Source organism: Papio anubis, chromosome 6 (genome assembly GCF_008728515.1).
Source record: "Papio anubis isolate 15944 chromosome 6, Panubis1.0, whole genome shotgun sequence".
NCBI lineage: Eukaryota > Metazoa > Chordata > Mammalia > Primates > Cercopithecidae > Papio > Papio anubis.
This window is the reverse complement of record NC_044981.1, coordinates 18,852,727-18,862,387: the sequence shown is the minus strand read 5'-3', so window position 1 is coordinate 18,862,387 and position 9,661 is coordinate 18,852,727. Positions and strand designations below refer to the sequence as shown.

At 38.1% G+C, this 9,661-nt stretch overlaps 1 non-coding gene across 1 annotated transcript; it reads right to left on the bottom strand.

Moving 5' to 3' along the window:
• Positions 1-9,240: 9,240 nt before the first annotated feature.
• On the bottom strand, positions 9,241-9,312 carry TRNAQ-CUG. The gene has a single exon. It is a non-coding gene; the product is annotated as a tRNA-Gln (tRNA).
• Between the last annotated feature and the right edge of the window lie 349 nt (positions 9,313-9,661).

The following is a 9,661-nucleotide window of genomic DNA, read 5'->3' as shown; positions in this document are numbered from 1 at the left end:
TCAAAACTATAAACTCTTATCCAGTGTAAAACTGCCCCTGTCTTTTAGCTCAGGGCTCCTCCAGGCTTGGAAACTTATAAAGTAAGGGGCATGTTCTGTTACGCCTCTCTTGTCTAACCCTAAGCCCAGTTCAAAACCTTAACCCATCTTCTTCTTCATTCAATAAGCCTTGTTTCTATCTCTCCAAAAAAAAAAAAAAAAAAATGAATTGCAAGAAGCACAGAAGCTAAGGTAGGAGACATTTGTGACCAGCTGAAAGAGAAGCACTTACCAAACGAAGGGAACTGCAGTCATAAATCTCAGTAGCAGATCCTCTGGAAACCCATAAAATCTCACCAAAAGATAGGTTCACTTTTGGACATCGGCCCAGATGTAGCTGGCACCAAGGGCAGATGGCAGCAGTAACCAAGTGGATAAGACTCTGCTGTTTCCCTATTAATTCACTCATCATCCTCTCCAAAGCCAGATGGGTCAAAAACCACAATCAGGAAGGATTGAAGAAACAACCCTGACCTTTCTCTGGACTCTAGGATTCCATGACTGGACCAGGCCCAGGACGGGAGAAAGAAGATTTACCTGGATACACATTTGAAGTCTTGATTAATATTCTGCAATGGACTGGAGTTGTGTGATTATTGGATCAGACTAAAGTTTTTAATCCCCAAACAAGAGACCGTTTGTTTATCACTGGAGAAGTAAAACCTGCCTAAGGGTTCATCCAGGGGCAGAAAAAGAATGAATCCACAGAGAGTACTAAAAGAGACTGAAGACGCACTTTGAAGGGAAAATGACATTGCCTTGTTTTATGCTTGTGCTCTACAGAGCCCATCTTATTCAATGAACCCATTACACCTTTATTTCATTTTTGGTGGGGTGCCTGCCAACCCACATTCCCTTCTTCATTTGCACTCAACCATCAATACCTCCCCAAACACCTTTTCACAGAAAAGTCCTTTATCTGTCTTTGTAATAACATGGACACATTTAAAGCTGAGAACTTAATGGACCAAGTGGATGAACAGCATGTGAATACAGAATTGTAATGTTAAAGGTTTGTTTACACATTTGTTCTGGTTTAACCATAGTTATTATAGAAATCAGACTAAATATAAACTTTAAAAATCACCTACTCAAATTTGATCATGTTACAATGTGGAAACTGAAGCTCTGCTAAAGAAAGATACTTCCTAGAGCACACATAATATCAACAGGATGCTTACCACTAGGACCCAGGCCTTCTCTTCTAGTGATATTGTTTCTGCCATTCTCTAGCCCTTTATTTGTACCCATTAATTTTATTTTTTGCTTTTCATTAGGAATGTTAAACCTAGACTATAATGGGAATCTGAAGAAAACTTTATATAATAGAACAATAGAACGTTTAATATTTAAATTTAAATGCCTCGCTGTGGAAGCAAATATATGTATATATATGTGTGTGTGTGTGTATATATATATATATATATATACTTGTGAGCTTCCTTTACCATGGTTTTGACAACTGATATTTTCAGCACATCATAATGTAGATGTGTTAGAAACACATCACCAAGGGAAAACGCTCCACACAAAACTCACAGGGCATTTGTGCAAAATATATTGTCGTTACAGTAGCAGTGTGTTAGGCTGCCATTTTGGACATGGTATGTAATGCACACATATGATCTCTTCTGCACTGGGTACACTATAACTCTTGCCAACTTAGATTTACTTAGTGCCAAGTTAATAGATATTGCCAATTTCTCTCTCACCCTGAAAAATTATACAATTTTTTTATGATGAAAGAAGGGAACTGTAAGCAGAATTGTAAGCACCTGCGTCCCATTCTTGGACTGCCTCTTGCCTTGAGAACTGCTTTGGTTGGTCTACAATGCCTGTGGGTGCTTCAAACACCTTGGGCTCTATGGATATTATAATATCCATCCTACCTGCTGTTTTTGGGAAAATTAAAAATACAACCTGCTTAGAGATGAAATAATTTCCTTCAAATAATTGAACATCTGGGGATATTAGTGGGGCATTTAGTATCTTTAACATCTTCAAACAGAATGCCTTCTCTCAGTTCATTACTGAAATGATATGCACAGCAATTTATAAAGTGATAACAGAGCAGCTATTATGCTTGAAGACAGAATCCTTGACTGGATAAATAAGTAGACCTGAGTTAAGTGCAGTGTCAGTCTTCCTACTCTTTAATACTGTAAGCTATTGATCTCCTGGACATCTTTAAATTTTCATGTATTTGGATCAGTTCCATTTGGTTCAGGTAGCCTTGTTAAAAAGGGATTTGCAGGTCTTTGCAGTGTTACAGCCCTGCCAAGTTAGAATAACTCAAGACAAGGTCAATGTCTAGGACTCTCTTGTATTAAATCAGCAAGTAAGCTTATATGCATTGCAGATTCCTTGCCCATGAGATCTCTTGTCTAAAGCAATCTGCTGAAAGGTGATAGGGTTGAAGCATGGGCTAGACAACATGCATATGGCAGAGGGTTTGTAATATTCTAAGTGGCATCCACTGTGTCCCCTTGGGTCAAGATAGGAACAGTATTGGTAAATCAATAGTTTAATCCATCTGAGACAAGACTATTTATCAAAACTCTTTCTTTTATTAAACAGAATTCTGCTAAACAAAATCCTTTGACTTAGTTGGCAGAAGTCATCTTGCATCATATGGCATACCCTACCCACACTAAAACAATAATCACCAGCTACAATCTTCTTGTATTTCTGCTCTGACAGAAGGTTTGCTAAACAGACCAAGTGTTTCCCTTATGCTTAGGCACATGGCTATTAAGTAAACTCTGACAAATTGAATTGTAATTACAGAAGATTTGGAGAGTAGTGGCATTACTCAAATATTAAGTCATAATTGAAATGACTAAATCGCATGCAACATTCAAAAAATGTGCTGAAATCTATAATGGTTCATCTGTAATATAAAAGAGAAATGTCTTTATATAACAGTTGATAAAATATATGGAGAGGGAGATTTTTAAACAGTCGTTATATTGGAAATCTACCTGGTTTTACCCAAAAATTAAAAACAAAGAGATGAGGCAATCTATACATCCTATTCTATAAACCTTCTGCAAAAAGGGTGAAAATGCATTTAAAAACATTAGTATTAAAATATTAAAAACCTTCCTTGAACTTTCACATTCTCTAAAAAATGAAAGAAAGCTCTAGGGAGATAACAAAGAAAACCCTCTTTTGTGCATTATAAACCAAAAGAGCAAGTGTCAGCAGTAGACTAACTCAGTAGAATGATTTCTTCACAACACACAGCATCTCCCATCCTCTATGCCCATGGCTAGGAAATACAATAACTGCCAAGGGATGGAATTTTTGAACCGTCTCCAAGGTATCATTCTGCAGAGAGCACAGTAACATAGTCACCCCTCCAATTCCACTTATGGGAAAATTACACTCGATGCTTCCCACCTCATCCTTACAACTTCCACCAATGGATATTTTTCAACAAGTATAAACGATATAAGATTTATAGGACACCAAGAAGCTGAAACTGTACATGTTTGTTCAAGGAATACTTAATCTGCTCTTGTTGCCTAGATGAGGTTGTGGATTTGTCGCTGATATATTTGATTTGAGAATCAGAAGGGCATAGTTTTGTAAATATTCCTTTAAGTGGAAGGCATAAGTGATTAACATAAGTTCTCCCAGAATTGAGGAACTGAAAATTTAAGCCCGAACACAAAAGGGTAGTAGCCTAGCACGAATTCGACTTCTTTCTCAATTCTGATGGGGATCTCACCTATTTAGAGAATGTCAGCAGCTATGGCATCTGGAGACAAAAGAAGACCCTTTGTCTAAAGTGGCACTGCATCTGATCCTACCTGGTGTACCCTCCTCACTTACGGGAAGTTCTGTATTTTGGCTAAATATGCCAAGTATCCTTAGAATTTTATACCAGGTGGCCGGGCGCGGTGGCTCACGCCTGTAATCCCAGCACTTTGGGAGGCGGAGGCAGGTGGATCACGAGGTCAGGAGATCAAGACCATCCTGGCTAACACACGGTGAAACCCCGTCTCTACTAAAAATACAAAAAATTAACCGGGCGAGGTGGCGGGCGCCTGTAGTCCCAGCTACTCAGGAGGTTGAGGCAGGAGAATGATGTGAACCCAGGAGGCGGAGCTTGCAGTGAGCCGAGATCGCGCCACTGCACTCCAGCCTGGGGGACAGAGCGAGACTCCATCTTAAAAATATATATAAAGAAATAAAGAATTTTATACCAGGTGTGCATGTTAGTGATAGTGGCTGTGTCTCTTCTAATCAATCCATAAACGACTTGTCTACAATGAGTTAAACTAAAGAACACTTGAAGGAAAAAGTCCAAAAGTCTCCTGTGTTCTTGGAAGACAACGTGGATATGATAGAGGAGATTCTGCTTGATAACCGTGAGACTGACTCAATGGTATCATTCTCAGAATATGTTTTAGTAATAGCTGGAGATATTCATTGCTTCCAAAAACCATTGCCTCTGTCCACTGGTATGGGACTTTTCATACAACAGTCCATGGGACCTGGCTTGATGTATGGTGCTCTCAGAAGAACTCTATGCACAATAGAGTCTACCTGAATTTCTCAGGCAAGTATGATTGGCGTTATGACCTTCAGCTACATGTATCCTGGGGCAGACGTAAACTCACATTTCAGGAACTGTCCAGATAAAAGGTCCCTTGGAAAGAAATAATTTGAAATTTTCAGACTTTAATCCTCTGAAATGCATGTTAGAACAGAGCTCTAGGATCAAAGGCAGAGTGCTACTATTTATTCAGATCTCTACTCTTAGCATCAGATGTTCTAGCAGTTAACCTCTGTCCATGCTAAGTTCTGCCTGGAGTCACTGAGCATCAACGGCCGAGCAAACCCTAGCATACTGTCAACAGATTCCAAGCCTTTTTAATAAGATTAAATGGTCAATGTTCTTAATTTTCTCACCCCAGATACTAAAGCAAGCAGAGTAATTCATGGTTATTTGCCAGTTGTGTAATCAAACTAATAATTATACATCCTCCCATTCATAGGTGTGTTCATGAACATTTTCTTATTGGTTCTTCTCAAAAATGTTATGAGGTGGACTTTGTTATCCCTGCATTATGAATAGGACACTGAAACGCAGACTCAGGCCCAGGAAATTTGACAACAACCTTGGAGCTGTTTCACCTCTTCTACAACCACTTCTCACACTTCAGGCATCTTCAGTTAATTTACAAATAACTGTATGCCATAGCTGATACTCAGCAAGGACATGATTCTAAACTGAATTTTCTGCAGTGAAACTAGGATTACTCTAAACTAGCTATCTTTGCTCCACTCTTAGTATGTACTCAAGCACTACAAGGAAATTCATTTTATCAGCACCCTAAGCAAAATATAATTACAAAGTTATATCATTTGGAAAAAATGGTCCATACAATGTGTGAGAGCTCATTCAATCTTTACACTGGAAGCAGGTATGGAATGCCTTCCATGAGAATACAGACCTATTTTCAATATATCTACCCCTAGTATTTGTTATTTATTGATTGATCATTCATTGAGCAATTCCTATTTGTTAAGTACTGTCTGAAGTGCCAAGGTATAATAGTGAGTATAAATAGTTTCTGCTATCAAGTACCTACAGTCCAATAACGCAGCAACTGGACTAGAGTAATGTGGTACATGTATACTACGAAGAGTTCCAGGGACTATAAGCTCAGAAAGAAGGATCCTGTGCAAGTCCCCAAGGGTCAATGAAGAAATGCCCCAGAAACTGATGACTGAGCTGAGGCAGAGGGACAAGTAGTCACTCATGTGGTGTGGAGATGGAATAGTGGGAAGCTGAACTTTTTTCAGCTTGAGTAATACTGTGTGGCCTGCATATTTTTGTTTTGGCTGTACTCCAGCTTTTACCAGCCTGGTTTTTTCATTCTCATTTTACAAACAAGAAAAGGCATGTTTAGAGAATTTGAGAGTCTCATCCAAGGTCATGGAGCTAGTGAGAGATCTAAGAACCAATACAAGTCTGTATGACCACTATGGTTTTAGAGAAGAAAGAGCGCCAGACTGGAAGTCAGGCAACTGGAAATCTATTCTGTCACCAAATCCCTGTGCAACCTTCAACAGGTCACTGAAAAGCTATGCTCTGCTTCCCTTATCTCTAAAATGAGGGGATTTAAGCCCAATGACCTCCAAAGTTTCTCCAGTTTTCAGTCTGATACATTTAACTCTCTCCTGATTAGACCAATAGAAGTAGAAGAAAATTCTGAAAAATAAAAAGGAACTAATTAACAATTATCTATAATAATTATTATATACATATGTGTGTACATTTGTGTGTATATATACATATAAAACAATAGTCACTCCTTTCATATATGTATATAGAAGGGGCAATATGCTACAATACTTTCTAAAGGTGAATATCCTTTTTTAAATGATGAATATGTTTTTTGGACTAATGATTCTTTTAGGTCAACAGAGATAATTGTGCAATGACTGCAGTGTGATAGAATTTCATTACCATGGTTTGTCTGAGGGTGGTTAATAGAGAATCAGACCCATGGAGGGGATTTTTGTGGCTAAAGATCATAAAATTTTTAAAAGTTTTTCTACATTTTTATTTTCTGATTATTGTGTAGCCTGTGGCAAAGCCAACACTCTTAAGTGTAATGAGTAAGGCACTCAAATTTCCTTGAAGAAAACTCATATACTCAGGGAAAGAAATGGCTTAAACACAAAAATCAAAGAAGGCAGAAAATGGTTGTTCTAACGTGTTTGTGAAATGCTGTATTTTCAGGGTTCTACTAGAGATAATTTGTTAATTCTAAAATCTTGTTAACAAAATCTTCTTTTAATCATAAAAAGCATTTCTAACAGAGTTTTTAATTTTCCCTAACACTGTCTGCTTTAGAGAAGTTCCTTTTGGATATCTCTTGGGGTTAAGAAAGATAACGTGATCTATATATTGTCACAGCAATTTATCCTGCTCCAATAGATGTAGAAATATTTTTACATATAGTATTAATATCATATCATACTACCCTATGAGTTAGGCAATTTATTAGTTTCATACCACCACACGAGTTAGGCGATTTATTAGTTTATTAGCTAGGCAATTTATTAGATTTGATTTGATAAAATCAAATCCTAGTTATCATTCATAAAAATCAAATCCTAGGGCTGCTGTAACAAATTACCACAAATAGGGTGGCTTAAAACAACACAAATTTATATTCCTACGGTTCTGGAAGCAAGAAGTCCAAAATCAAGGTGTCAGCAGGGCCATGCTCCCCCCGAGACTCTGGGTACCATCCTTCCCATCCTTCCCAAGACTCCAGGTAGCATCCATTACACCATCTTCGGTAGCATCTTCCCAGCTGCGCTGGTGCCGTTGGTGCCCCCATCCCTTGGTGTACAGCTGCATCCCTCCAATCTCTCTTCTGTTGCCTTATGGAGTTTTCTCTTTGTGTTTTCTGTGGCCAAATTTCCCTCTTCTTATAAGGAAAGCAGTCAATTTGGATTAGGGTCCACTCTAATGACCTCATCTTAACTTCATTACATCTGCAAAGACCTTATTTCCAAATAAGGTCACATTCATAGTTCCTGGCGTTGGAATTTTGACATATATTTTTGAAGGATACAATTCAACCTGTAATAAGTGGTCTTGGTGTGGTTATTATTTCCATTTTATAAATAAGTGAATTAAGACATGGAATATCTAAGTGGCTTCTCCAAGGTCATACAGAATGTTATTGGCAGAATAGAGACTACTGTCTCCTAACTCTTAAGTCAGGCAAAGGAGCAGAGAAGATTACTAAATCAGGTAATGAATTGCCTAGAATCAGAACTTGCATCATTTAATTGTCTAGACAGCTGACTTACATAAAGTCCGAATTACTTAAACATGGGTCCCTGCTATGTTATCATTTATAAAAATCAAATCCAACTGCCTTTGGGTATAATTGTACCTTATTAGATAACTTTGATAGAGAAAAACATATTTCATTCCCAAAATATGTTTCAGCTAACTTAGGTGCATAAGTTAACTTTCAGCTAACTTAGGAGCATAAGTTAACTTTCAGCTAACTTAGGTGCATAAGTTAACTTTCAGCTAACTTAGGTGCATAAATAATAGGCTATTCTTTAACTGATTCCATTCATAACCTCAAACATTCTTTGGACACTGTAAATGGTGACGAAATAAATGTGGAATAGTCTGTGGTACATAGGACAAGTTGGAACCTTTCTCTTCAGTGCATATGCCAAGAAATACTTCCTTTTGGGTCATTAGATAAGGGAGACAAAATTAAAAACAGATTATTTAACTGCCAGCGTAGTGTCCCAAAGAAACTGAGTCCTTTCTCTTTTCTCAAATAACTGCTGTATTTCTCAACTGCATCTTCTAGTTAAACAGCAATCTTCTTTACATAAGCAACCTTCTCCATTCTGGGGTTTCGTTTACAGTCACACACCATTTAACAGTACAGATACATTCTCAGAAATGTGTCATTACGTGATTTCATTGTTGTGGAAACATCATAGAGTGTACTTACATAAACCTAGATGGCACAGCCATCTGTGCTACACACCTAGGCTATACGGTATAGCCTATGGCTCCAAGGCTACAAATCTGTACATCATAGTACAGTATGAATATGGTAGGCAATTGGAATGCAGTGGTAAATATTTGTGTATCTAAACATAGAAAAGGTACAGTAAAAATATAGCATTATAATCTTATGGCACCACCACCACACCTGCTGTTCATCATTGGCTGAAACCTCATTATACAACCCATCACTGCCCTTACTAATGTGTCAGTCTAGTTTTCAAAAGTGTCTGTGGGCCAGGGTACACGGCATGAATTACACCATCCCATGACCTCTCCTCTCTAACTCGTGTTATTTTAAAAATAAGAATCTGTAAGGAATTCCTTTGGAATTTCTGTATATGACCAACTGCCTGTTGGATGAAAGAATAATTTCCGATTGTGTGGACGCCTTTTCTTTTGTCTGAGACAGAGAATCTCCTTCTGTTACCCAGGCTGAATGTCAGTGGCAAAGCTCATTGCAGCCTCTGCCTCCCAAGTAGCTGGGATTATAGGCACCTGCCACCATGCCCGGCTAATTTTTGAATTTTTGTATTTTTAGTTTTACCATGTTGGCCAGGCTGGGTTTGAACTCCTGGCCTCAAGTGATCTGCCCACCTTGGCCTCCCACAGCACCCAGCCAATATGAAAGATTCCACCGAGATTTGAACTCGGATCGCTGGATTCAGAGTCCAGAGTGCTAACCATTACACCATGGAACCCTCCTTCCTGATGTTATATTCTGGAAATACAGGCAGCAGAAAGGGATTTAGGTGACTAAGAAGACACTCATAGTAAAGATCAGTAAAGCCAATGAAAAAATCAAACTCTACGTGCATACTGATTTTGTATGTTATTGGCAAAGTTGGATTACTTGACTTTTCTTTATATCCTCTAAGTCATACTTAATTGTGATAAAAGCCTTTATATCATTCATTTATTAATTCCTTCACCAAAAATCATTGAGCATCTGCTACATACCAGGCACTATTGTGACACTGGGGATACAGTGGTAAATGAGAGAAACAAAGACCTGCCCTTTATCCTGGTAAGCAATTTTTATTCCAAAGA